This window comes from Helianthus annuus, chromosome 7, assembly GCF_002127325.2.
Source record: "Helianthus annuus cultivar XRQ/B chromosome 7, HanXRQr2.0-SUNRISE, whole genome shotgun sequence".
NCBI lineage: Eukaryota > Viridiplantae > Streptophyta > Magnoliopsida > Asterales > Asteraceae > Helianthus > Helianthus annuus.
The window spans coordinates 29,255,410-29,262,105 of record NC_035439.2 but is presented as its reverse complement, the minus strand read 5'-3'; the positions used below and the strand labels follow the sequence as shown (position 1 = coordinate 29,262,105).

Here is a 6,696-nt window from a genome sequence, read left to right as displayed (position 1 = left end):
AGAAATTTCATATTTTAATACGAGTTAATATCTTGAATGTTATTTACTTTCTTTTAGTTGCATATTCACGCAACAAATGATCGCGATTCCATTATATTGATTTACAGAAGGTTTAACAACATATTTTTTATTCTTGAATTGAATATTCAAAGTGTTTTTTTTTTCCTTTTTTTTAATCCATGGTCATTGTTCATGTGGTCACGAATGTTGTGTGTTTCTGTATTATAATGACATTTTTTTTGAATCGACAGGTTAGGTGGTGATGGTGTTGCAACCAACGGTGTATGGCGTCACATGTGATGGTGATTGGTAACCCCTAGCGGCAACAAGAGTGGTGAACATCGATCTTGAAACTTTGATCATCCAATCATTGGTTTTCTTCATCATCAATCGCTAGCCATAACCGACTGCTTTTATACACATATTTTTATAGTTGTATATACTTGTACTAGGTTATTCCCTGGGTAGATACTCGGGTAGGAAAATTTAAATTACAATCAAAAGATGCTTAGATCAATCAGGCTTGAAAAATTAAATTACATTAATTATAAGTGTATCAATAAAAGTAATGCAAATAAAATGTTATTAGATATGAAGTTTTCTTTATAAGATGTGTACATAATTTTACATTTACAATTTACTAAAAGTAACATGAGATTAGTCCACTCTTTACTATCGATCTTCGCAATGGCCGTATTTGAAGCTGTAATAAAATTTAAAAATGACTCTAATAATATAATAATCATATAAACAAAAATGATATTAGTAGCCAGCTTACAACCCAGAAAAACAATGAGAAATTTTGTTTTTTTAGTTTTGGTAATGATAAGCAAAAAATAAAAGTAACACAATCAGCTACCTCTATGTGTTTTGTCCAATGTAATGACGTATGTTGCCGTATATGCTATCACTTGGCAATTGTGATTTGTGGTCGACAAATTGTTAACTTGTTACAATTTTGGGTTTGCAAAAGCCTTTTAATCAATGTATCACATATTTGAATATTTGAATGACCCAAATTGTACTTAGACTTTTGCAAACCCAAATTGTTAACTTGTTACAATTTTTGAATGACTGCAAGCTATACTTTGTTTGAACCATGTGTTCACATATTTGAAAGATAAAAATAAGTTATCTTATATAAAAGTGCATTCGGTAATAAAAGAGACTCTAAGTTTCAATTACATCAAATTACTTAAAATAAGATGATTTAAAAAAAATTAATACATTGTTTAGTGAAAAAAATATTAAATCGCTCTAAAAATAGCCTCCCATGTACTTCATTTTCATCTCGTGCAAGCCCTAGAAATTCATATAGTACATTATCTTCCATAACAAAAAGTTCCGGTTGGAATCACGCCTCCCATGAAGCCAATAACTGGGAAATCCTAGTTTAAAAAAATGAGTTAGTATGCATTAAAAACACTTTGGGTTACTTTTGACTCGCTCAACTCTTTTTAGTTAATTTTTTTTATTTGTCGTGTTTGATTAGTTTGAGATTAAAATGAACCAAAGTGACTCATAGAAAAGTAAATGGTTCGAAACTGCCACCAAACCTTATAGGACTGGTTGGTCAAACTTGAATTGACCCTTTTATAAGCCCCGGATTATGATGTTGGGAAATTGTATAGGGGTGTCCCGTGTCTTCGATCGTGGTTGCAAATTGATTATCGTGTTCCAAATTTTAGAACTTGCCAATGAATGATTAGGTTCGAACAATGTTTATATCCATAACAAAAGTCAAACACAAGATTGACTTTCTACACGTATATATAAATTGGTGTTTACCTGGTCCTGGAATGGAAATGCTTTCTTTTTACTGTAATGGAACTCCTTAGGATTATAGTGAATGATCTCGGGCTCAGGGAATCCACCAGCCTGCAAGATTAAATCGTAAGATATCTTGTTATAATTTTTTCGATTAAAACTTCAAAAATTATAACAAAATTTACCTTAGCGCAAGCTCTTGCTAATCCATCGAAAGTAACATATCTATCTCCTAAAAGTTGTACTCTTGTTTGCTTGCTTTTTCATTCCTAAAAACTTTTATAAAAGCTGTAGCCAAATCCTCCATTTGGTTAACATTGAAACATCAAGACCGTTTGACTTTTGAAGTCACAAAATAATTATTAGTTTTACACTTTTACTAACCTTTACGTGACCGAATTGGGTTACTTGCAAACCTGATTTGTGATTGGGGTTGGGTCGGCCCGCTTTCAACCTATGGAAAAACCACTCTTCGACAAGGTTGTAGTTCAACGGGCCGTAGATATAAACGGGTCTTATAGAAGTGTAGTTGACACCTTTTGACTCTAGTAAGGCCTCGGTCTCGAGATTCCCCTTGTGTCGGCTTTTAGGGTCAACCGCATCAATCTGTAGCATATTTAATTACATCAACTTGGTTATATGGAATAAGACGAGTAAAAGGTTGTTTAAAAAATGTTGAAAAACGGACCTCACGATGTGCTAAAATATCGGATTTAAGGTAAACACCGGCTCTTAGAGCAGTATATGTACCTGTAATTTAGTATCTTTAGGAAAATTTAATTTTAAAAATACTCACAACTGTATAATTAAAATAAACTTAAATATTGTGACGTATTAGATAAGTTAATGACAAAGTTCGAAGAAAACTTGACACATTTAGCAGCCGCCGTGGTGTCTTCTTCTGACACATTTATCTCAACGTTGTCTTTACAGAGAAGTATATAGTTTTAGGTTCACCTGTTCAGTATTTAGAAATGTAGGTATTTTAATGTATACAAATATAACAAATCGACATTTGTGAAAATCAAAACCAGCCTGTAGTTGAAAAGTACATTTGCGAAATGTAGGTATTCTGCACATAAGCTTGCCGGACATACCTCGGTTTGTCGGAACCTATCGCAACTACCATCTACAGCCGGGAACTCGTCTCCGTTACCATTGATCTTTGTAGTTAATTTGCAGGCTTGATTCACTCTAAACTACACGATACCCAATTTGGTGAGTTACGAAACCCTAGATCTCAATAATCATAATTATTGTTCCAAAACTCATGGATACTCAGATTTCAAAAACACAAACCTGATGGTTGTTGAATCAGAAGAATGAACATAATAGACGTCATATCTCCCGGATTTAATCTTATGGTAAAAACAGTATTATATAAGTTTCAAAGTAAGGGTATATATGTTACTAAGTACATATCCTTAGTTACTAACTGTGGGCTCACTCACATAACGGTCCACGGTCTTCTTGATAGCACCACACCAGATTGATCGAGCCACCTTAAAGAATTCATGAACCACCACCATAAGGAGGCTCACACTTCCCAGACCGACTCACTGCTACCACCTCTTGCATGAAAATCTGAACAACCAAGCTTCAGAAGATCATATGCGTCTGCCAAGTCACTAAATGCTGCGCATACCATCATTGACATAACATATCAGCAATTATAAAACGAATCTGGGATGATTTTGATGGGTCGGAAGAAGTGCATACCTACTAATTTATCATCACTTCTGTAAACATCTAACACAGGCAAGCCGGCTTCTTTAATCGTCTGATAATAACTACTAGATTTTTCAAAGCCCATGAATCAGCCAACACCATAACTCCACCAATTTCACATATTAACCGCACTGCTTCCTCTGGATCAGGTTCACTACCGCTACATCATAACTAAAAAAACACAATTTACTAACCAGTGGGTCAGTTCAGGTATGTTCGTTCTTTTGTAGATCAAACGACTAAAAAAAGAATAACTAAAAGTGAAACGGGTTAAGAATCACCAAAGTTTAAAAAACGGAAAAGAGTTTCGAGGCGTTTTACCTTCGCCTCACGAGGCATAAGCCTCGAGGCAAACTAAGGCGTAAGCCCGAGGCGGAATAAAAGATAAAAATAAATATTAGCGCTTAAGAGGCGTACGTACAATAGAAACCCCTTGAAGCGCGCCTCAGAATCATTTTGGGGCGTTTCGCCTTGAGGCGTGCCCCAAGGCGCACACATCAACCGTTTTTTATCATGCCGTTTGCTATTATCATGCCATGGACTCCTCTCCTGTATCCATCCAGCAAGCTCAGATGAAAAATATGTAAAACTTGGCCCATAAGTTGAACAAACACAAATTACAATCTTTAAAATCTTTAATAGAAGAAACACCACTTTCACTTCCCCGTATACTACAACTAAATGTTCTTAAAAAAGTAATATTATACTTAAAAAAGATATAAAAAGGTTTAAATGCATCAACATACTAAGCTTATAACTCGCTTCCTTCTCGGTTGATTTGTTACTTTGACTGCCATGGGGTGCAACCCTCAAGTCACATGCGCTTCTTCGTTCCTGAAACATGAGATAGTTTTTTTAAGCATATTAACAGAAGTTGTTATTCGTACTTATTGAAAAAAAGGTCCAGAAGTGTCCTGACCTAACCCGATCCGTAACAAATATTTCTAGATTTTTCTACTTAAACTTGTTTATGTCTGTCAGCCAATCGTGCCAGCCTGCCTAATTTTCATAATAGGGGTTAGAAATGTAGGTATTTTTTCTCAACGTTGTCTTTACAGAGAAGTATATAGTTTTAGGTTCACCTGTCCAGTATTTAGAAATGTAGGTATTTTAATGTATACAAATATAGCAAATTGACATTTATGAAAATAAAAAAGCAGCCTGTAGTTGAAAATAGGAAAAGGTTACATGCTCCACAAACTAACAGGTTGTCTAATAATATATGAAACATAGAAAGAAACTATTTCATAAGCATAAAAACCAAGCTATACGAAAAAGCTTGGTGCCTTTTACATCTGAAAAAACAAATAGCAACCACAGTCAAACATCATATCTCACCATATTGGAGCCATATATTAGTGAAAATCAGAAAAATAAACGATTCTACAGGTGTCAGTTCTTACCAAGTTGCCGGAGAAAGCTTGTTTAAGCCCTAGATCACCGGAATCCCTGGCCAATAAAAAAACTCAAATCAATCACAAGTCTGGCACCTATTGCAAAATAATTTTGTTCTCGATCTTTGATTCAATTGCTGCAGTTGTTCTTCAATGCTTAAATGGCTTTTCCCAAATCAAACACATATGAACAAAAAAAGAAAGAAATTAGATCTAACTTGAGTCCTACCTGGTACCTATCATACTGATACGACAATCATAAAACGATAAACGAATAATAAATTCATTACATCAGTAGATGACTATGTAATCGAGACAAATAATTATAATAAAAACAAAAAAGACGGATTTTTCTATTGAACAGCGAGATTGGTATAACCGCACTGGAAAAGCTTTTGCGATCTACACTCCAGTGAGAAAACGAATGGTGCGATGCTTGAAGGTGGCTAGGGTTTCAATGAGAAATCTTTCCCTGTAATCAACAATCTTCAATGTTTAGAAAGAACAAAATTAACAACAATATTAATAGTTACGAACAAAATAATTTAATACCTGATGATGCTATATTCAGGATCGTTGATTCAAGATCATGACTATTTTCTTCATAGAATGTGAAACCTAGGGTTTTACAAAGGATATAAATCTGCAATCAAGTTGTTCTATTACAAATCGTATGGAAAAAAACAAAGAAAAAAGAACCGATTAGAAGGTGTATTAACAATTAGCAAAAGACAGAAATTACCTAATGATTGTAAATAAGATATCAACGAAGATTGCTACGGAATTGATAAAGAGGGTTCTGGCGTGAAGGAGAAGAATGAGGCGTCTGAGAGATTCAAGGTTTTTTGATGGTTTATATACATGGGTCATAAAACGGGTCGGATTAGCTAAACGGGGCTTCACTAATGAAAAAAGCGGACTCGGGATTTTGGAGCCAAAAAGCAAAATCTAGGGCTCTCATTGCTTGACACATCAGCAAACTTTAACACATTTATTATATATAATAGAAATAGATTTGTTGTTAGTGATTGTTTTACATATATGTATAGTGCATGTATGTTTTGGGTAGACACGTAGGTTTTTTGTTAACCGTTGATACACATGTATACACTTGTTTGGTTTTAATTAATTTCATAATTTTATATGAATCGACTCGTATGCATGCATAGTATACTATATGTCGTTAATATACACATATGTAACCATTTTGGAATATAATACACAAATGTATAAACTAACAGCTGTATATTTTGTATAAACTGATAGTTTACGAGACTGTACATATGTGTATAAACTAACATCTGTGTATCTTGTATAAACTGATACTAGCGAGACTGTACACATGTGTATAAAGTAGCAGCTGTGTATCTTGTATAAAAGGAAACTAGCTGAGATTTTAGGGATTTTGATTATATTGTTTAAATAATGCAATTTTTGCAATTTACAAATGACAAGAATACCCTCCTGTCATTTATTTTAAGGGTTAACTTTGTACAATAGTAACCAAATTTCAAGAGTGTTTTAATTAGGTCACTGATAATTTTTTTGTTTCAATTAGGTCATTCAAGTTTCATTTGATGTTTCAATCCTAGATATTTTACCTAAATAGAAGGTCATCCATCCTATATGACATTTATTTAGGTTTTCTATTTAAATTTTTTTTTTGACATGGCACATAAATGCCAAATGGATTAGAAAAAAAATGTGAAATAGGTTTAAAATTTTTTAAAAAAATTGTGGAAAAGTTAAAAAAATTCGAAAAAAAATTAGAAAATGTGATTTTTTTCAAAATATCTAAAAAGTTATA

At 33.5% G+C, this 6,696-nt stretch overlaps 2 long non-coding RNA genes across 3 annotated transcripts; both read right to left on the bottom strand.

The window, feature by feature from the left end:
* Positions 1–1,766: 1,766 nt before the first annotated feature.
* LOC118480356 lies at positions 1,767–2,530 on the bottom strand. The gene is made up of 4 exons (XR_004862074.1): positions 2,456–2,530; positions 2,152–2,373; positions 1,953–2,055; positions 1,767–1,878 (listed from the first exon to the last, which is right to left on the bottom strand). It is a non-coding gene; the product is annotated as an uncharacterized LOC118480356 (long non-coding RNA).
* Positions 2,531–5,027: 2,497 nt separating this feature from the next.
* LOC110866344 lies at positions 5,028–5,715 on the bottom strand. 2 transcript variants are annotated; one of them, XR_002551344.2, is made up of 3 exons: positions 5,632–5,715; positions 5,442–5,548; positions 5,028–5,361 (listed from the first exon to the last, which is right to left on the bottom strand). It is a non-coding gene; the product is annotated as an uncharacterized LOC110866344 (long non-coding RNA). The 2 variants fall into 2 exon arrangements; XR_004862073.1 differs by having other exon boundaries at positions 5,442–5,532.
* Positions 5,716–6,696: the final 981 nt, after the last annotated feature.